This window comes from Pocillopora verrucosa, chromosome 1 (assembly GCF_036669915.1).
Source record: "Pocillopora verrucosa isolate sample1 chromosome 1, ASM3666991v2, whole genome shotgun sequence".
Classification (NCBI taxonomy): domain Eukaryota; kingdom Metazoa; phylum Cnidaria; class Anthozoa; order Scleractinia; family Pocilloporidae; genus Pocillopora; species Pocillopora verrucosa.
The window spans coordinates 9,903,464-9,926,880 of NC_089312.1; the positions used below are offsets into that span (position 1 = coordinate 9,903,464).

Below are 23,417 nucleotides of genomic sequence, written 5' to 3' on the forward strand. Positions count from 1 at the left end.
TTAGTCTAAATCAATCATTGAGCTTAGTAGCTATCTTTTAGACGATATCACCTTGCACTGTTAATAACATCAGTATCATCATATTATTCATTTAAGAAAAAAACCCTACTGGATGATCAAGAGAAACATGTATTAGTTTGATTGTAATCTCCTGTTCAACACAAATACATACAGCATAAATGATAATGGCAAATTAAACATAGCACTTTAATTCCTCAAACTAATGGACTCAAAATATTTCTGATTTTTTAACAAAGAGAAGGAACACAATTTATGTCATTCAAATGACACAAAAAAAAAAACAACAACTCATTTAGATTGGTGCAAAATTTGAATAAGTTTCTATTTCAATTTGCCTGGGGAGGAAATATCTTTTACAACGTTACTTTTCATTTATAATGATATCAAGATACAAAATACAAGCCTCCACCATCATTTCCAACGACTAAACACAGCCACTGTGTTTTATATTTCAACAATTAATTGCATTTGCCACCTTCTTATTTCAAGTTGAATTACAAAGAAGCCATTAAGCTAGTACGCATGAAAATTGACACAGAAGCTAGCTTGAAGGCAAGATGCATCCTAAGCACTCAGCTATATACACACAATTCAATAAAATGGAACATGAGTCTAAAGTCAGTCACTAAATGAGCTAGTTTATTTACATTGGCTAAATTTTCATGTAGCTCTCAGCAAATCCAAGGCCAAAAGTCAATGAAAACTTTGAAAGTAAATGATTTTAATTAACATTAATTACAGATGTAATTAACATGATGATGTTAACAATACTTGATTTTCTAGTTGGGAAAGAAATCAGCATTTTCTTACCAGGCATTAAGATTGAAAGAATGCATGCACAACATCCTAAATGAAATTCACAAATTTTCCCTTTGGTTGTTACTGTAATCAGAAAAAGGTGCATTCTCTCCTCACTACCTAGAAAGTGATCTGTATTGCCCTCCTGGGAGAAAGCATTTGAACTGCCAGCTGACCAAAAGACTGATCTAGGTATTTCCTGTAGCAGCTTTATCACTGTTAGCTTAGCTTCCTGTACACTGATCTAGACTGTCCAGCTCTTTTGACACAAGTTTTGCAGTACATTACTTACCCTTGAATGGTAACATTTTCTCCCAAGCCAGCTTTCTTGCTTTAATCAACATTTTTAATGGAACTGACAAAAATACACAAGTCATCATGGTATGATCCAAAGCATTTTACTCTTCTCCTTTTTCTTAAGGAAAGTGACATCAATGATAGTCATAATTAAGGTGTTGGCATTAAATAATTAAATGTCTGTGTATAAGAGCAATCACCAGCCACATTTAATGTATTTCAAAACATTTAACACAGCCCCCATGAAAAAGGTACATGTACATTAATATCTTAAACAGTTTGGCTTCAGAAGCCAAAGAGGCTTATAGAAGAAACCTACACAAGTGTTCTTAAAAGCCACTCAGGGACTTGAGAAGATGATATCAAACTATAAAGACACTCTCAGAATATGTAAGCCTGGCTCACCTTGCTCCTGGTTGCAAGGCTAAGGATTAACAAATAAATATTGTCTTTGTAAATATGCACAGTGTGACATAGCATAGGTGTGTCAATTACAAAACTTTAGAATCCTGTACCATAAATTACAGGCATGATCCAACCATGAAGTTTACCCAGTACCATGTCTCATATGTGCTGCCAGCAGTGGTAGTGATAATAAAAGTTGAACCAACCTATACTTAAAGATCAGAAAATTATTTAACAAATCATTACATTGGTCACAATTGAAGCCACCAAAAATTACAGCTGTCACTTTCTAACCAAGTCTATGGATATTAAAGGTACTAATAAATATAGATGGCTTTAACAGCTTAAATTACTGATGCACAACTTAAAAGATCCACAGTCAATATCTAACTGATTTGTTCAAACCAAATGGAGTTCAGACCTTGACAATACAAGTATGTACATATCAAGAGTTGCCTGCTATTAATTTGTATTCTACACTTGTTTAGTGATACTATCGGTGTTGAATTCAAACTGAGAGACAGTACAGTTTCATAATAGTAGTCAACCCTTTAACTCCCATGTGTGACCACGACCTAATGAGATCTTAGGAGTTAAAGGGTTAAAGCTGATGTCAACTGTAAAAACAATTATCGCATTTCACATGTAGAGGAAGTCCTTATTTGACATAAAATTTTGCAAACCAGTTAATGAAGGCCTTGATGGGGTTTAACTGTGAGTAATCAAAACATGATAGGCTCAATATTAAGGGGACTCTCTGGTTGGAATCCATCAGAAGAGGAGGTCATTAGTAAAATATTCATCATCAGTAATCATCATCAGAACCATTCATAAACTGCTCAAATTTAGAAAGAAGTAATTGGACCACTCTACATACCAACCAATGAATGAGGTTGGCCACATCTGTTTATTCTTTGTTAATTATTAACAACAACAACAAAGAATCAAACATTTTTTAAGTATATTCTGCCACCTAAAGTAATTAAACACAAAATACATCCAATTGGTTTGGTTCATGACTTGTATGTGTAGTATGTAAGATTATAGGAGGCAATTATGGACTAAAATTGGATTTTGACTTTTGATGTCACCCTGGTAACAAAAGCATTTCAAGAAAAGTTCAACATGTCAAAACCCCTCTTATTCTTGACAAAATAGCATTTTGTTGAGTACCTGCACAATATGTCGAATGAGAAATATTTTTGACTCCTTCACTAGAATCAGTTTTTTAGTGACATTCTTGGTCAGCATTTTGTAGATTTTCACAATGGTGTCAAGTGTGACAGGCATCCTTAATGCTCTACACTGAATTTAAAAGAGACTTTGAGTTTGAATCAGAATTCATCGTTGTGTACATGACGAAATGACAACCACTCAATTCCATCACCACAGCAATTTGGCACATTTATTATCTCAATACTTGGGCAAGAGCCTTTGTAATACCTCAAAAACATTCATGACTCTGGAACCATTTTACACACAGCTCCTTAATCAAACTCTCTATATTCATAGTGAACAAGCCACAGTTTTTGCAAATAGCTTTCAGTAAAGTTCATTGCCATTCCCAGCTAAGATGACAAGTCCAAAAGGCATCGATTGGCACGATTTGATTCTCTTCGATACTTCAAATTCACCTGCACGTTAAATTCAAAAGAATGAAATATCATTTTCTCGTTTAAACCTCAATAGATTAGCTGCCTATTAAAAATATTGTAAGAAAATTTCAAAGAGTTTACCTGAAGCGCAAGTTAATCGAACATAACGTCTCCTCAGGAGCTGCAGAAATTGTGTTCCTGATGGATTGACACCAAGGCGATATCTTTAAGCTTTTCCCAGGACATCCACTACACTTCTATTCAGAGAAGTGACATGAAGTACTCAAATTTTCAGTTTTCGTTAAAAAGCCGACAATGTTGGCGATGGAATCACTTCGTCCCCAACATCATCCTAGCCCTATACCGACCAACGTAGTGTGTTTACGTTTAGTTCTCTGGTGGCGCTGCTGGCCCTTTTAGCTTCTATTTTGTTAATTATCTCAAGCCTTTTTCGCTTCCATGATATACATTTCCATAAATTTGACTGTTTCACTTGTCACTGCGGCAAAATCCATTTCGCTCTGAACGAAATACACACCGTGGAGCTGTAAAATGACAACATTAGCATCCTGGCCTCAAAAGACAACATTCCAGAATTTGGACTGAATTCTGGGATAAGGGGGACGTTGGAACAAACAACTGCTATTTTTGATTCCGTAAGAGGATTTATATCAAAACAAAACACGTATTTCAAATCTAGAAAGAGAGCGGGAGATTTATTCTTCAAAAATTGTTTTCGCCAAAAATGTTCAAATTTTCCAATTTCCAACCAGACGGCCTCCGTTTGCAAATGCGACGAAATACCACAAACTTTCTTTGATTGAATACAGATTCAATACGGGATTCACAAGTTCACTTGTCTGCCGTGGCTCTCGAGTCGAAGATTCGCGTCGAGTGATTTAAAATAATCTGCTGGGGTCGGGTAGGGTTAAATCGCGCCAGCTTCTTAAATTGGTGTGACGAACCGTCAAACGGTTTAAAGGTCTTTCATATCTCTCTGTTTCAAGCGCTTGTCGCGAACCGAATTTTATAATCACTACACAGTCCCCAAATACACTTACTCTCCCTCTTCTCGCCCAGTATCCCAGCCCAGGATGCCTCTCCAATCAGTTACTTTAATGGAACTTTTACAGACAGACAGGAGCCCTTTACTCTGAGTGAGCAACTTCCAAACCGCATGTGTGAAACGGTGTTTTCACAAGTAGATTTATATTTAAATAAGACTTTCCTGCGGATTGGTATCGGATAGACAATGAGACCAAATCTAAAAAGTTAAACTTATGCCGCAGGCCTGGATGTTGAGAAATTTATGATCGTGAGATGTCTCTTTTCTGCATGCCCTCTGGAGAGAAAGTGTGCACTATATACGCTCGCAGTACGAAGTGTGGAAAAAAGGTTAGAGTCTGATCGTTGTTCTGGATTGCTGAATCCTGATGGTTAGATTTGACTGAAAATTATCGCTCTATTTTCTGTGGAAAAAAGTCGGCACTAACTACAGGGTTTCATCAGGGCGAGAGAAAGCGATAAAAAAGGTATCGTATTTCTCTTTTGTCGTGTACTGAGCACATATCAAAAAGACGACTTTTACGGAATTAGGCAGTTTGTAGAGTCAAGTTTTATTGAACGTATAACTGTCGGAATCGATCCCTGATCATTGCCATACACTGGATATGACTTCACAAGATATGATAATCACACCGTCCGTACGCGTTTGTTATGTGTCCGCCATCTTGGGATCTGAGACCGTTACGCAATACTATTGGAAATTTTCATTTAAAATCTGTCTGCATGGTGCATCCGACAACTTCAGAACTCGATCATTTTGTATACAACAGTGGAAAACGCTTCTTAGCTTAAATAACTTCAATTGACCATATGATCCTATAATCATAGAGAAAATCATCCAAAGCAGGGTGACAAATTACTTTAGCACTCTTAAAGGTGAGAGACACTGAACTAATGTGATTTACAGTACAGCAGAAAAGTCATTTTCGTCGGATATATAGCTGACTTATCCCTCCCAAAATATCTCAGCGATACGACAACGAGCGCTCAGCACGTTATCTCGACTTAAGCGAATTATCTCTTAAACCCGAAAAAGACCTTGATAGAAACACATGGACTGCGACACTGAGCTTCGACTATTTCTTGATTTTATTGACAATATTTAGATTGGAACGAATTCCAAATACTTTTTAGAATAAATGGAAACTCAAATCGATGACCTTATGAACTTCATAACTTCCTCCATTACATAATGGAAATCCGGTTATTAAAAGAAAAAAGAGGTGAATTCAGTTGTATTTAAATAATTTCTTGTCATTTACGTCTATTTTCCTTTCCCATCTTGATCGCTATCTCAGAAATAATTAAGTTCGTGTGCAGTACGAATACAAACTGACAGTGACATCCATTGAAATGTTAGACCGGGTTTAAAGATCAGGGTATGCGCTATTTAATTACATTTATGTAAGTCTTTCTCACAATTTTATCGACTGCCATTTATCTAGCAACACATTCGGACGGAAGCGACTTGAAGTTGTAGAATAATCCGTTGTCCTTCATAATACGATGACACCTGGTTTTTAAATTGTGGCTGAGTGACACCCGGATCCTCAACGAAATATTATTTGGAGTTTCTTGTTTGCTCAAATCAGCAATCCCGCAAAAAAAATCTTGCTGATTCTTGGAATTTGTCCGTCATCACCGTTTCGGCTTCGGAGACTAGTGTTTCGTTGCGTATTATCAAGGAGCCTTGGTGCCCCACTCCTATTCCTGAGGAACGAATCTGAGTGCTAAGTTGTTTTGGGGACTCTTCTACTTGCTATTTCACCACTGGCACAAGCCGATGATAAGCAATTTCTTGGTTGGCTATAAACCTTCCAGAAAAATAACGAACATTTAACTCACATAACCTGTTCAGGTGTCCATAGCATGATGTGGTATTTGTGATGATCTAAACAATAAGTTCCAGGAAAGCAGGTATAGTTCAAAGTACCTTCGCCCTACCACAGTTTCTTTAAGAGTCGCGAATACATTCTCTTTGTCATAGTTCTTTCATCATGTTCACAAGAGGACAGCTTTTTTTTACCATCATCTCATGTTATTTCCCGTTTCTAGAACACTTTTCTCACCAAGGAAACTGAAATTAAACATTCAAGTTCGATTTTAGTTTTACAACGACTAGCCTCAGAACTCTGGAATCATCTGTTTTTAACTCGTTGTTTTTAACCACTGCAATGTGCTGTTGACACGTTGACGTTCCACATTTTGTGAGAGCATTGACTGTGCGTTAATTATTGAAACTATCTTGTTTTTGGCAAGGTTTTTTTCGATGAGATAAAGGCAGTTTTAAATTGAAAGAACTTCCTTTTGCATTTGGTAGTCCATGATATGTAATTTTGTTACCCATTGTACCTAAATGATAAAAATTTTACAACGAGTCGCTCTCGCCTTCATACCAACCAAAAGTTGGTTTCTTTGTTCTTCAGTGTTGTTGAGAAAAATTTTTCCTCTTACTTTTTTGAGACTTTTAATTGCTGATATCGCTGTTTCTATTTTAAAATAACATGCAAAAAGTCGAAGTTCAGATATATGGTGATATAATAAACTCGCTAGGACCAATTAGAATCAGTGTTTCACGATGGGTGCAATTATTTATAGATAAACATACAAGCGAGTGCAGAGAATAATGTCTGAAAAGTTTCAGTTTATCTAAAAATTCATTACCCAGACTTGTGTAAGCTTTACAAATTGCCTTATTTTCTTTGTCAGAATTGAAAACTGAATTTATGTATCATTGTATTACACTATCAAAAGTGACGGCAATAAAATTTCTCACGGAGGAGGGGGTGGCTTGTGAAATTGAAGATGACCCCTGATACAATGTCGAAATTCTTAATTTCACATCTACAGTATGTAAAAGATTCTTGGGTGAGGGGGGAGGGGGAAAGGGGATAAGCGAAAGCCGGCTGGTCCACATCCTGCACGATGACATCAAAATCTGTGTTGATCCATAAATTCAAAAACCTTTAAGTGCCAATGAAACAGGTTTTCTTTGTATCTAAGAAAGTGATGGAGGAAATGGGGGGGAGCTTATTCCAGGGGGGGGGCCCTTAAAAGGCAATAAAACAAGCCTTCTCCCGGTAGGAGTCAGGAGTTTTAAACTTCATCTTACAGCGCACATCTAATTATCTATTTTGATTATTTCTTGTTGACAGGGACTTATCCCATAATCAGTTACAGGACTTACCCCCAGGAGTTTTCAGCAGCTTTTATTATCTCCGAAGACTGTAAGTACCGACTGACATAATCTTTATTCATCACGGTAACGTCCCCACGAGTGAGTCGAGGACCCGAAACAGTTTCACACAGAATTCCACTACTTACAAAGGTCGAGAAAAAATAAAAGCGTGCAAAAAAACACCGTCTAATTCTTCACCCCCCCCCCCCCTCCCTCCTCAAAAACCCCAAGACCCGCCATGCTAGGACTAGATACTAGAAACTGGCCTCAAAATCAAACTCAACCTTGTATCAAGGGTGGGGTAGGGAAGGCAAAGACCAGGAAACCAGGTAAGTACAAGTTATACAAGACTTTTTGCTACCTTATCTTAGGATTTTAGCAGTTTGTAGCCCCTAGGAGCAGTTGCTATCAGAGCGCAGTTACGACATGAAAATCTTGTCATGGGAAATTCATTTGGTTTCGGGTTCGGGTGCATTAATCATTAAGTGACTCGGTAGTTCGTTTAGTTTACAAGACATAATTGTTATTTATGTAATGTAAATAATACGGACCCACCTAGGCTGGTGAAAACCATTTGTTTTAAAGAGTTAAACAAATGTTTGCTAAAAGAGCCTGTATGATTAAGAACTTTATTTACGGCAAGACCCTCCTAGCCATAAACTGAAAAAAAGTTTTGGCGAGTAGATAGTATAGAAAAAAAGAGGTGATGCAAATTAAAGAAAGAGGCTTCACCCAAACAGTTTTATTTGCGTAAAGATAAAGGTAATTAAAAGGGCTTCCAAGCAATCTTTGCAACATGACTATCATGACGATGTTTTCTTTAAAAACAATCAGTGATGTTAAGGAGAGTATTATTCAGTTCCATCGGCGATTAATCCACCTAGATCTACCTCTGTTAAATTTTAAGTGACAAAGAAAGTCCTTGTCACCATTTTTAAATGTATGTTTTGAAGTAGTGAGAGTCTGTTCGTTTGTTTGCTGCACCGGCGTGCGCAAATCTTGTCCTTCATCCACCGAAAAACTGAAGTCAAGTGAGACACTATTCCGACACAAGAGATTTAATGCTGCATTTATTCATGCCATGAAAATCCCTCGGTTCCTGTTGTGCAACTTATAATAGAAATGTCCAAATTTCAACGGACTTGCCAAAAGTGTATTTGTAGTAGATCGTAGAACTCAAAACATCACTTGGCGTTTAAAAACGATCAAACTGTTCTGGTGATTTCGAATAGTAAGTTAAATTTATTGTAAAAGTGAACAAGTATCTTGCTTTCTGATTTGTTATTGGTGAAGGATTTTTAAGTTACAAACGGTATTTAGGCCGCGTGTCAATCCATTTGTTAACTCATAATTTGCAACCACAAATTTTGTCATTTGGATCCGCCCTTAGCCTTGCTACCTGAATGATTACCCTTCTCTGAAAGTTGTTTCACTATTTTATGACGGGGACTGAAATCCTTTTAAAACCACCTACATCGTAACAACATTTATTTACGTTAACTCAGCGACGCAATACATCTGAAAATACAGTCAATAAGTAAAATTTTGGCACCAAACGTGCAGCTTCGCTATAACTCGACCATCATTCTGGTGATTCATTATCAAACTCACTCCGATCCATATACCAAGAAAGATAATTTTTCGACATGTTCATTAACTCAGTTCATCTCAAAACAAGAGGTTGTCACAGATATAACACTTATTGAGATTCTACAAGTTTTACGCACTTGTTACTGTAACTATTCATTTACAAAGCCTAAAAATTTCGTCTCTCTGAAAATACCAAACCTGATGTTTCAATCGAACATTAGCCCTTCATCATTCGCTCTGACGAAGGGTAATAACGCTCGAAACGCAAGCTTTGAAACTCTCTATGGTGGCTTATTTACGTTATCAACTAAATTTCCCTAATTTCCAACGATTTCGTGGAGAGGTATTGTGACAGCTCACCTGTAGATGCAGACAATAAAAGAGAGGGGTCAAAAGCTTTTCCTGTAACTTTTAAAGTGGTGTCTACCTCAACACCAATCTTTTCAATCAGTTCACTGGTTCCATATACATCACCCACGAACAGCTGTGGAAACTGTTGGGAGCCACACACATGTAGAGTCAAGAAAACCTCTCTTGACAGGGTACATATATGTACAATTTGAATGGATTAACACACACACCTCAGAAGCAAATTATTATCAAAGCAAATTATTATGATACTGTACTTTCTTTCCTGTCTATGTCTCATTACAACTAAACCCCTAGTTAACCCATATATGAACAACCAATGATGTGCACTGTTAAATTACCTCCTCACCACACTTTCTATTTATTAATTTTGGTGGTATATAAGTATTCCTGTTGGAAATTCTCATCTGTCACATTTTCATTTCTTGTGAGCTTCTGTGAACAGTTTGAAATTGTATGGAGAAGTTACATATCAATCACTCAGGGAGTAAATGAGTTAACAAAAGGAAAAAGAAGCATGATTAATGATTTTCATTGATAAGATTAAGAATATTTTCAATTGATTTGACTGCCACACCCTGGCACCTTGAGAAAAGCCCAAGTTTTAAAACAACTCTTGAGAACAGTACAAACAATTCCATCACAAAGTTGACCTTAAAAATGAAAGCTTAGTAACAGTTATGAATGCAAAAAGGAATCATGGCTACCAAGACTGTTGCTGGCAAATGTGATTGATTAACTCTTTATTAATCAGTCATTTTCCATAGCTATTCATACAGGATACTAAGGAAATAATGCCACCCAATCAAGCTGGTTTCATCATAACAGTTTCAACCGCACATAAATTAAACTCTTGTTGAATACACATTGATGTTTATGTGGATGCTTCAGTTTCTAGAAGCAAAAAGCCACAGAAATTTATAAAGGATTGTCAAGTAGCACCAGATACATAAGGGGAATAGAATTCTGTTTCTTAACTCAAATCCTTATTGTGTTTGGAAAGGTAAAGGTATGCATACATACACCAGTAGCCACAGATTGGTGCAGAATTTGAGTAAGTTTGTATTTCAATTTGCCTGAGGAGAAAATGTCTTTTACACCAATATTCTTTTAGACTGATATCAACTTAAAGATACAAAATATACGCCTCCACCATCATTTCCAATGACTTAAGAAAGCCACTGTTTCATATTTCAACACTAAATTGCATTTGCCACCTTCTTATTTCAAGTTGAATTACAAAGAAGCCATTAAGCTAGTATGCATGAAAGTTGAATATTATTTAAAAAAATGTGGATTGCTTATCAATAATACACAAACTGTAAACTACGCCCCATTTTGTAAAATTACTTCAAGACTGGAATAAAGAACATTCATTGTCAGAAAAAAAAAATAATGAAATACAGTCATTTTCACAAAACAAAATTTAAGCTTTCTGCCTTTTAGTAATATTATTACATAATATCCAAAATGTGCTCTGAATCAGGTATGATTAGATTTATTTTAGAGTTACAGGACAGAAAAACAGTGGATGGCATTTTGAATTGAATTTCTCCCATAACTGTAAATAAAATTCAGGCAAAAAACTGCAAAATGTAACAATAAGTAGTGTTATTTGGCTGGCTTAGAGGCAAGACACATCCTTAGCACTCAGCTATACACACACAATTCAACAAAATGGAACATGAGTCTAATATTTGGTCATAAAATAAGCTAGTTTATTTACCTTGGCTAAAGTTACAAGTAGCTCTCAACAACACTAAGTCCAAAAGTCAATGAAAACTTTGAAATTGAATGGTTTTAAAAGATAGGTTGCTGTCATTTTGATGATGTTAACAACAATTGATTTTCTAGTTGGGGAAAAAAACCAACCAGTCAATAAGATTGGAGAATGCATGCACAACATCCTAGAAGTAATTCACAAATTTTCCCCCTGGTTGTTACTATGATTAGAAAAAAGGTGTATTCTCTCTTTTCTATGAAGACAGTGATCTGTATTCCTCACATGGGAGAAAGCATATGTCTGCCAGCTGACCAAGAGACTGATATAGGTATTTTGTGTCGCAGATTTATCGCTCAGCTTCCTACACTGATCCAGACTGCCCACCTCTTAACACAATTTTATGCCGTATATTGTTTACCCTTGAATGGTAACATTTTCTCCCAAGCAGGCTTGCTTGCTTTTAAATCAACAAATTAATAGAACTGAAAAAATACACAAGTCATCATGGTATGATCCAAAGCATTCTACTCTCCTCTTTCTACTTATAGAAAGTGACATCAATGATAGTCATAATTAAGGTATTGGCATTAAATAATTAAATGTCTGTGTATAAGAGCAATCACCAGCCACATTTAATGCATTTCAAAACATTTAACAGTCAGCCCCCATGAAAAAGGTACATGTAAATTAACACCTAAAACAGTTTGGCTTCAGAAGCCAAACATACTTATAGAAGAAACTTAGGAGGATGAACCACACTACTCATTGAGTGCAGTACTCCTTCTTCTAATTCCTCCTACACAAGTGTTCTTAAAAGCCACTCAGGGACTTGAGTAGATGATAGAATACATAAGCCTGGCTCACCTTGCTCCTAGTTGCAAGGTTAAGGATTAACAAATAAATGTTGTCTTTCTAAATATGCACAGTGTGACATAGAATAGGTGTGTCTATTACAAACCTTTAGATACCTTTAACATAAATTACAGCCATAATCCAGCCATGAAGTGTACCCAGTACAATGCCACATGTGTGCTGCCACCAGTCATAGTTATAATTTCATACAGTCATTTTTTAGGAGAGTTGAACCAACCTATATTTAAAGATCAGAAAACCATTTAACAAATCATTACATGGCAAAACCTGTTGGTCACAATTGAAGCCACCAAAAATTACAGATAACACCTCCCTGTCACTTTCTAATCAAGTCAATGGATTTTTAAGATACTAATAACTATAGATGGTTTTAACAGCTTAAATTACTGATGCACTATTTAAAAGACCCACAATCATATTTAACTGATTTGTTCAAACCAATTGGAGTTCAGACCTTGACAATACAAGTATGTACATATCAAGAGGTGCCTGCTATTAATTTGTATTCTACACTTGTTTAGTGATGCCATGGGTGTTGAATTCAAATTGAGAGACAGTACAGTTTCATAATTGTAGTTAAAGTTGATGTCAACTGTGAAAATCATTTTGACATTTCACATGTACAGGAAGTCCTTATTTGACCTAGAATATTGCAAACCAGTCAATGAAGGCCTTGATGGGGTTTAACTGTGAGCCATCAAACCATGATAGGCTCAATATTAAGGGGACCCTCTGATTGGAATCCATCAAAAGAGGAGGTCATTAGTAAAATATTCATCATCAGTAAACATCATCAGAACCATTCATAAACTTCTCAAATTTAGCAAGAAGTAAGTAGACCAATCTACATACCAACTAATGAGTGAGGTTGGCCACATCTGTTTATTCTTTGTTAACATTAACAACAACAACAAAGAATCAAACACTTTTTTTAAAAGTATATTCTGCCACCTCTTTGAAAGTACAAAATAGATCCAATTGGTTTGGTTCATGACTATATCGACACATAGTACATAAGACCATAGGAGGCAATTATGGACTAAAATTGGATTTTGACTTTTGATGACACCCTGGTAACAAAATCATTTCAAGAAAAATTCAACATGTCAAAACTCCTCTTATTTTTGACAAAATATAATTTTGTTGAGTGCCTGCACATTATGTTGAATGAGAAATATTTTTGACTCCCTCACTAGAATCAGTATTTCAGTGACATTCTTGGTCAGCATTTTGTACATTTTCATAATGGTGTCAAGTGTCTCAGGCATCCTTAATACTCTACACTGAATTTAAAAGAGCCTTTGAGTTTGAATCAGAATTCATCCTTGTGTACATGACGAAATGACAACCAGTCATTCTATCACCACAGCAATTTGGCACATCACTATCTCAATACTCGGGAAAGAGCCTTTGTAATACCTCAAAAACATCGATGACTCTGGAACCATTTTACACACTGCTCCTCAATCAAACTCTCTATATTCATAGTGAACAAGCCACAGTTTTTGCAAATAGCTTTCAGTTAAGTTCATTGCCATCCCCAGCTAAGATGACAAGTCCAAAAGGCATCGATACTTCAAGTTCAACTGCACGTTAAATTCAAAAGAATGAGTCATCATTTTCTCGTTTAAAGCTCAATGGGTTAGCTGCCTTATAAAAACATTGTGAGAAAATTTCAAAGGGTTTACCTGAAGCACATGTTAATCGAACATAACGTCTCCTCAGGAACTCAGCATGAATTGACACCAAGGCGATATCTTTAAGCTTTTCCCAGGATATCCACTATACTTCTATTCAAAGAAGTGATATGAACTACTCAAGTTTTCAGTTTTCGCCGACAATGTTGGTGATGAAATCACTTCGTCCCCAACATCATCCTAGCCCTATACCGACCAACGTAGTGTGTTTACGTTTGATTCTCTGGTGGCGCTGCTTGCCCTTTTAGCATCTATTTTGTTAATTATCTCAAGCCTTTTTCGCTTCCATGATATGCATTTCCATAAATTTGGCTGTTTCACTTGCCACTGCGGCAAAATGCATTTCGCTTTGAACGAAACACACACCGTGGGGCTGTAACATTAGCATCCTGGCCTCAAAAGACAACATCCTAGAATTTGGACTGAACTCTGGGATGAGGGGACATTGGAGCAAACAACTGTTATTTTTGATTCCATGAGAAAATTTGTGTAAAAACAAACCACGTATTTCAAATGTAGGCAGATAATGGGAGATTTATTCTTTATAAATTGTTTTCGCCAAAAATGTTCAAATTTCTCAATTTCCAACCAGAGGAACCCCGTTTGCAAATGCGACGAAATACCACAAACTTTATTTGATTGAACACAGATTCAATACGAGATTCACAAGTTCACTTGTCTACCATGGCTCTCGAGTCGAAGATTCCCGTCGAGTGGGGTCGGGCAGGATTAAGTCGCGCCAGCTTCTTAAATGGGTGCGACGAACCCTAAAATTAACCGTCAAACGGTTTAAAGGGCTTTCATATCTCTCTGTTTCAAGCGCTTGCCGCGAACCGAATTTTATGATTACCACATAGTCCTCAACTACACTTACTCTCCCTCTTTTTGCCCAATATCCCAGCCCAGGATGCCTCTCCAATCAGTTAATTTAATGGAACTTTTACAGAGAGACAGGAGCCCATTACTCGGAGTGAGCAACTTCCAAACCGCATGTGTGAAACGGTGTTTTCACAAGTAGATTTATATTTAGACTTTCCTGCGGATTGGTATCGGATATACAATGAGACCAAATCTAAAAGTTAAGCTTATGCCGCAGGCCCGGATGTTGAGAAATTTATAATCGTGAGATGTCTCTTTTCTGCATGCCCCCTGGAGAGAAAGTGGGCACTATATACGCTCGCAGTAGGAAGTGTGGGAAAAAGGTTAGAGTCTGGTCGTTGTTCAGGATTGTTGAGTTCCGATGGTTAAATTTGAATGAAAAATAACGCTCCATTTCCTGTGAAAAGAAGTTGACACTTATTCCAGGTTTCATCAAGGCGAGAGAAATCGATAAACAAGGTATCGTATTTCTCTTTTGTCGTATATAAAGCATATCAAAAAGACGACTTTTACGGAATTAAACAATTTGTAGATTCAAGTTTTATTGCACGTAGAACTGCCGGAATCGATCACTGATTGTTGCCATTCACTGGATATGACTTTACTAGATATGATAATCACACCGTCCGTTTGATATGTCCGCCATCTTGGGATCTGAGACAGTTGCGTAATACTGTTGAAAATTTTCATTTAAAATCTGTCTAGAACGATGTCAAGCTCTTCAGAACGGTGTATCCGACAACTTCAGAAGTTGATCATTTTGTATAACCCAGTGGAAAAGGCTTCCTAACTTAAATAACTTCAATTGACGACACGAAAAGGTGCGTTTCATGGTGAATGTGAACATCGTTTGTGCCGCAGTCCTGTAAAAAATGTCTTAGCGAGGGGGTCAAATTAAGATTGATCTTATAATCATAGAGAAAATTATCCAAAGCGGGGCAACAAATTACTTTAGCACACTTAACGGCGAGAGACACGCAACCGAGGTGATTTACAGTACACTGGAAAAGTAACTTTCGTCCGATATGTAGCTGATTTATATCCCCAAAATATCTCTACAGCGATATGACAAAGAGCGCTCAGCACGTTATGTCGACTTAAGCGAAATATCACTTAATGGTTTTTAAATTGTGGCTGGTTGACAGCCGTCCTCAGCGAAATATTAGTTGGAGTTTCTTTTTTCCTTAAATCAGCAATCCTGCAAAAACAATCTTGCTGATTCTTGGAACTGATCATTTGTCTGACATGACTGTTTCGGCTTTGGAGACAAGCCAAAGGCTAAGAAAATGAAAAAAATTGATTGCATAACGTTTCATTTTAATCCCAGAGAAATGTGTCACGTTATTCGCAATGGGGATGATAAACACCCACTCCAGGCGATTCTCTCATATGCTGGGTGCAGAAAACATTCTAAAGAGCGAAAGGACGATGTGTTTCCCAACCATTTTCAATGAAATAAGCCATTTAACATTTTAAGAGTATTATGTTTTGGGCGAAAGTTATAATACTGATAATGACTTAATTGAAACCGTTCGACTGTCACAGATAGGCTGAGATAAATTATTCCGTCATAATCATGGGTGCACTGCTTTAGTCAGACAGGATGAAGCATAATTCCAGCATAATTACGAAAATTCTTGAGAGTAAATACGTGAAACTGCGTTTCTAGCACTTTTACAATAACGTTTTCGGGGTCGTTTTTAGCATAAACGTCTCAAATACCGTTTCTACCACTTCTCTGTTATTGAAGGCCTAGCTACTACCTCACGCATTCAAAAAGAGATAAATAAGTGAGGGCAAGGAATTTGGTCCAATAACGTGATCTCTTTTGTGTGAAGTTGCAGTAAGCCACCTTTTACATTTTGTAATTTAATTTTATCCCTCGGTGGCTGGGAGAGGGAGGCCTGGGGAGCAGGGGAGTAGGGGAGTTTATAGGACAGGAGCATAGTTTTGGGCATGATATTTCGTTTTCAGGGGCCACGTTAAAGAGTATAATATAATAAATTTTCGATTACAATATACCTGGCCCTAATCACTGATTAGTTTTCCGCCGTTTGACCACTGACGTAAACCCTATTGCGATTTCTATTTCGAGATTGCTGAGTGTGCTGAGTGTTTCGTTACGTATTATCAAGGAGCCTTGGTGCACGACTCTTATTTCTGTGGAACGAGTCTGATTGCTAAGTTGTTTGGGAGACTCATCTACTTGCTATTTCATACTGGAATAAGCCGATGATAAACATTATTGCAATTTCTTAGGAGCTGGCTATAAATCTTCCAGAAAATAACGAACATTTCACCCATATGACCTGTTCAGGTGTCCATAGCATGATGTGTTATTTATGGTGAACTAAACACTAAGTTCCAGGGAAGAACGTATAGCTCAAATTTATTCTGCCCTATCACAGTTTTTCTAAAGAGTCGCGGAAACTTTCTCGTTGTCATATTTCTCTCATCATGTTCACAGGAGGACAGCATTTTTTAACATCATCTCATGTTATTTCCCGTTTTTAAGACACTTTTTCGCGCTAAGGAAACTGAAATTAAACATTTAAGCTTGGTCTTAGTTTTACAACGACTAGCTTCAGAACTCTGAAATCATCTGTTTTTAACTCGTTGGTTTTAACCACTACAATGTGCTGCTGATACATACGTTGACGTTCCACATTTTGTGAGAGCATTCACTAGGCGTTAATCACTGAAACTATCTTGTAATTGTTTATGGCAAGGCTTTTTCGATGAAATAAAGGCAGTGTGAAATTAAAAAAGAGTTCCTCTATATGTTTGGTAGTCTATGATATGTACATTTGTATCCCATTGTATTTTAATGATAAAAATTTCACAATTTCTCTTATAAAATAATTCAAATAGTACGCGCGCTCTGATTGGCCATAAAACCATTTTACATGAGCGTATGTAAACATGGTTTTCGTTCCTCTTTATAAGCTCGATAAGCTGGAAACCACTCCGCTTCGCGTGGTGGTTTCCTTCGCTTATCTCGTGTTCTCCCAACCTCCCAAGTGTTTACATCAGGCTATGTAAACACGGAAACCATTTTACATTTCTTCATAGTTGAACTGATGCCGGGTTGCTCTCGCCTTCATAGTAACCAAAAGTTAGTTTCTTTGTTCTTCAGTGTGGCCGAGAAAACTATTTTCCCCTTACTTTTCTGAGACTTTTTATTGCTGATATCACTGTTTTTATTTTTAAATGACATGCAAAGTCGAAGTTCAGTTTACGATGAGAAATCTTCCAAAGCAAAACGGCAGAAAAACAAAATTTTTGTCTTCGCCGAGAAAATAGTCTTTCCGATGCAGACTGCATGTATATGTTTCACTATAATGGTAAACTTGTTTGAGTAATTTATGGTGATATAACAAAATCGCTAGGACCAATCAGAATCAGTTTTCCACGATGGCTGTGATTATTTGTAGATAACAATACAAGTGAGTGCAAAGAGATCAGTAGGATAATGTCTGAAAAGTTTCAGTTTATCTAAAAACTCATTACATAGCCTTTTGTAAGTATTTTCATTGTCCGAATTGAAAACTATTTATATATGATTGTAACCACATTATCAAAAGTGGCGGCAAGAAAATTTCTCACGGGGGAGGGGTTGGCTTATGAAATTGAAGATGACCTCTAATACAATGTCTAAATACTTAATTGCGCAGCTACAATACGTAAAACAGTCGTGGGTGAAGGGGGGAGGGGAAAGGTATAAGCGAAAACAGGCTGCACAATGATATAAAAATCTGTGTTGATCCGAAAACTCCGTCTTGGATTGGAGAAATTCGAAGAGAATTTCGTCTTGTCATGAGCGTGGGACAAAGAAAAAATTCTGAGTCCCCATGAGAAATCGAACCTCAGACCATCGGATTCCGCGCTTCACTGCTCTACCACTGAGCCACAGAGACTCTACGGTGAATGAGGTCTATTACGAAGCTCATATGACAAACGTCCTGCATACTGCTTGGATAAGCAAAGTCTTGGATTATTTGCAAATGTAATATTTCTATCACAGAATTTTATCTTGACCATTTCTATCGCGAGTCCCATTTGGTTTTTGATAAAAAACCTTCCGTCAAACCTAATCAAGCAACTTCATTTAACGTACTTCCTCGAGTAAGCACCGGAGCGCTATTGTAAAATTTCGGCTGAAAGGAGGGGCGTTTATCGGAAGGAAGGCGCTTAATCAAGAAGGGAGCTTATTAATAAACTATTAACCTGTACTGATTCAGCTGTCGTTGAAACTTTAAAGGCAACAGAAGCAGGTTTTCTTCGTATCTAAGAAATTAAGGGTGGAAATAGGCAAGTATTCAGTTATGGAACTGTCGCACTAATCTTAAACAATTTACAATATTTTACCAAGGTCCTAAAATTTGGAATTCTCTCCCAATATCGATCACTGGTTTGACTAACTTTTTTACTGTAAAAAGATGACTCATTTTTTAATGAAATGAGTTCGGATTGGCCGAGCCGCACATCCACAACTTAACTGATTACAAACATAATGACAACCGAGGTGGCTTTCCCTATAAGCCTGGTGATTTCTTGGAGGTCTCCTCACCCTATCATGCTTTTAAACCTGTATAAATACTATACACTAAGTGGCTAATAAATGGAAATGATGATGATGACGGGGGAGCGGGGTGCGGGCTTTATCGAGAGGCCGCTCAAAACGCTATAAAACGAGACTTTCTCCCGTCAGTAGTCATTTGAAATTCTAAGCTTCATCTAACAGCGCACATCTAACTATCTGTTGTGATTATTTCTTGTTGCCAGGGACTTGTCCCATAATCAGTTACAGAACTTAACCTCAGGAGTTCTCCCTGGATCTCTCTATGAACTGTAAGTACCAACTAACATAATCTTTATTCATTACCGTAACATCCACACGAGTGAGTCGAGGGACTGAAACAGTCTTACGCAGAATTTCACTAATTCAACTGGAAAATGTACAGTCAGTCGAGAAAAACAAATGTCACGGCAATCAATTAAACGCCATCTAATTCTTCATCCACCTCTCCCCCCCTTCCCTCCTCACAAAATTTTAAACCTGTAGAAGTACTATATCTTTAGTGGCTAATAAATGGAAATGATGATTATGAGAGCGGAGGGGGGGGCTTTATCGAGAGGCCACTTAAAATGCTATAAAACGAGACTTTCTCCCGTCAGTAGTCATTTGGAGTTCTAAGCTTCCTCTAACAGCGCATATCTAACTATCAGATAGCAGGATTTGTAGAACACCACCCGCTCACACTCTGAGAGAAAAAAAATCAATATTTGATATTTAGCTTAATGTGCCTTCTACTGTTATGTCTATCGCTTTTTGTCATCCGGATCCGCCCTTGGTCCTGAATTCGGTAAGTCATGCCCACGCAAAAAATTCACCAAGGGTGTAGAGTTTCAGCTCTAACCTATGTTCCTTTCAAACAAAGGAAGTTAGCGCATGCCGCCTCTTTTATTCGAGGATAAAAGGCCTCGCATCAGGCACTGAAATGACAGGGTGCGAGCTTCATCATTTCTTTCATTTCGACATGCCACTATACTTAGTTATTCTTCTCCTTTCGATAAACATTGTTGTTATTGCGAACGAATGCAATAACTGGTCGTTTTTGCTGCTTTGGGGGCAATAACAAGTCAGTCAAAGAAATTAGTCTGCGGAAAACATGCATTGTGTTGGGTATGATTTAGTTATGTTCGCTCTTTGTTTTAATTTAATTTAGGACCAAGATTTGTTGAACTTAATAACAAGCTTGCTCATTGGTCTTAAAGACTCACCACCCTTCTATTAACATATTCGAAACAATTGTTTCATTGATGGGAAAACTGCATGATTTCTATCAGGAGAGCAAATGAAGCCTCTACTCAGGCTTTATTATTTATCAGCATCACAAGATCCAGTGGATGGAAGGTGGTCACTGGTTATAATTTCCCCGAGTTTCCATTTCTGGGGTATTCTTGAGCAATCTAGGATAAATATTGAATGGCTAAAAGTGAATTGTTTTAAAATATTTTCGACTTACCATATGATATGAGCTCTGTTCTGTAATAGATTTTGAGAAATTTATGATCGTGAGACGTCTCTCTCCTGCATGCATACGAACTGTGTGCAAAAAGTTAGAACCTGGTTGTTGTTCTGAATTGTTGAATCCCGACAATTAAATCTGCATGACATGACAGGAATAAAGAACATTCACTGTCAGAAAAAAAATGAATGGATTACACTCATTTTTACAAAACAAGAAGCTTTCTGCCTTTTTGTTATATTATGTTTGTAATATAAAACATGCCCTCTGAATCATGTTTAATTAGATTCATTTCAGATTTCCAGGTAAAAACAATGGTTAACATAATTTTTACCTTGATTTTTGTTCCATAACTGCCAGGACAAAAAACTTCAAATATAACAAAAAGTAGCGTTGTTTGGGTTACTGTTTAGGTAAAAGGGAATTGATACACAAGCTGGCTTAGAGGCAAGATGCAACTTTACCACTCAGCTATACATAATTCAACAAAATGCAACATAAGTCTTAGGCAGTCATTAAATCAGCTCGTTTATTTAAATTGGCTAAATTTCACTCCTAACAAAGAATATCAAGTCTACAAGTCAAAGAAAACTTTGAAATTGAATACCTCTAAAGATACATGTAGGTGGCAGTCATTTTGATGGTCTTAACCCTTTAACCTCTAAGAGTGACTGGCATTTAATTTCTCATCACAATATCAGCCCCAAATCACATATTAAGGTAATGAGAATAAAGGAAATGGTCACCATTTAGAGAAGCTCTGGATTATGAAACAAATTCTCCTCATCAGCACCTTAGGGAATGTATGGGGAACAGTATGGAGAAGATGCATACTGATGTAAGGGTGGAAAAGGTTAACAAAACTTGATGTTGTTAGGGAAGAAACCAAACTTTTATTACCAGGCAGTATGATCATCATAGGAAGAATGCATGCACAACATCTTCAATTCCCAATTTTTCTCCCTAGTTGTAAAGTGTATTCTCTCTGCTTTACAAAGACAGTAAACTGTTAACTTCTCACCTGAGAGAAAATATATGAACTGCCGGCTGACCAAAATATATAGGTATTTCATGTAGCAGCTTAATTATCATGCTTTTAGCTCAGCTTCTTACACTGATCCAGAATGGCAACTTTTTCTCCCACACCTGCTTTCTTGCTTTGGTCAACATAAGGGACTGATAAAACACTCAGGTCATCATGGTATGATCCAAGACATTTTTTTTTCTCTTCTCCTTTTACTTCAAGACAGTGATTTTAATGATAGTCATAAGGTATTGACATTGAATAAATTTCTGTGAATCAGAATGGATATTTGATGCACATCAACAGAAGAAAGGATATTAGGGAAACCTTCCACGCAGCCATCATTAACATGGTACATGTACCTAAAACAGTTATGCTTCAGAGGCCAAACAGGTTTATAGAAGAAATCAAAGGAGGAGGAACCACAGGGACTACTTATTAGGTGCACTCCTTCCTTGAATTCCTTCAGTAAAGCATTCTTAAAAGATAATTAGGAATTGAAAAGATGATATCAAAATACTATAGAGACGCTTGCAGAATATGCAAGTTTGGCTCACCTAGCCCCTGGTTGCAAGGTGAAGGATTAACAAATACATATTGTCTATCTATGTATGCATATACACAAAGTATTTTCTTGGTCTAATTTGCCTTTTTCTTACTCTTGGTCTTCTGTTCATTAAAAGCTCCAGCTTCAGATGTAACACCCTCCCAAGGTATCTCTTTTGGTGACATTCTTGGTCAGTGTTTTTGTTGATTTTCATAATGGTGGCAATTCCACAGAATTCATCCCAATGTGTGCTTGATGGAATGACAATCACTCATTTTTTATCATCACTACCATTTGGCACATTAAATCTCCATGGCAAACTTGGGCAGGAGCCTTTGTAAATTACCCTTAACACCAATGAATCTCAAACCATTTTTCACACTGCTCTTCAGTCAAACTCTCTTTGTTCATGGTGAACAAGCCACAGATTTTGCCAACAATTTTCAGGTACATGTAAGTTCGTCAGCATTCCCAGCTGAGATGACAAGTCCTATAATGCATTGATTGGAACGATTTTATTTCAATCACTTTGCTCTTCGATACTTCAAATTCACCTGCACGATAAATCGAAGGGAATGACCTATCATTTTCTCATTTAAATCTCAAGGGGTTAGTTAGTTTCCTTGTTGTAATTATGGCGAAAATTTCAACGTGCTTACTTGATGCACATTTTGCACGGGCATGCATGTAACTTTTCCTCAGACACTTTTGAGACTTTCCATCGATATCAGACGACATAATTACGCTTTGTCCAAGTCATCCAATAAACTTCCATCCAAAGAAGTGGTATGAACTACACAATTGTAAACTTTTCATTAAAAGGACAACACCGTTGGCTTTTGGACTCCGTTCGTCCCCAAAATCGTCTTAGCCCAACACCGACCAACGTGGTGTGTTTACAGTTAGTTCTCTAGTGGCGTTGCTCGCCCTTTTAGCTCTTATGTTTGCCTGTTTGTTTGTTCGCTTTTTTAACAACCTGAAGCCTTTTTGTTTTCATGATATGCCTTTCTTACGCACTTTGAACGACACACTGTAATCAAACTGACCAAGGTCTTAGCATCCTGGCCTAAAGAGACAACAGTCTGGAATCTGGAATGAACTTGGGGATTTAGAGGACTTTGGTACAGTGGAACACAGAGCTGCACAAAGGGAAACGATGATCATTAATGGCTGGTTACCACCACAACTGCGTTTTTTGATTTCGCAAAAGAATTTGCGTAAAGACTAATCACGTATTCCAAATCTAGACAGATATTTGAAGGTTTTCTAAAAAAATAAAAAATATCAAAATTACTTCAGGTCTTTGGAAGGAATATCAAACAGT

The 23,417-nt window shown here is 37.1% G+C and overlaps 2 long non-coding RNA genes across 3 annotated transcripts; both read right to left on the bottom strand.

Moving 5' to 3' along the window:
- Positions 1-312: 312 nt before the first annotated feature.
- Positions 313-3,667, bottom strand: LOC136280003 (uncharacterized). Its single transcript, XR_010717100.1, has 2 exons — positions 3,258-3,667; positions 313-1,727 (listed from the first exon to the last, which is right to left on the bottom strand). It is a non-coding gene; the product is annotated as an uncharacterized lncRNA (long non-coding RNA).
- A 4,813-nt stretch (positions 3,668-8,480) lies between these two features.
- LOC131779477 (uncharacterized) lies at positions 8,481-23,142 on the bottom strand. Of its 2 annotated transcripts, XR_010717102.1 has the most exons (5): positions 22,753-23,142; positions 21,544-22,583; positions 20,857-20,891; positions 20,520-20,660; positions 8,481-12,131 (listed from the first exon to the last, which is right to left on the bottom strand). It is a non-coding gene; the product is annotated as an uncharacterized lncRNA (long non-coding RNA). The 2 variants fall into 2 exon arrangements; XR_010717101.1 differs by having other exon boundaries at positions 8,482-12,131; positions 21,544-23,142.
- Positions 23,143-23,417: the final 275 nt, after the last annotated feature.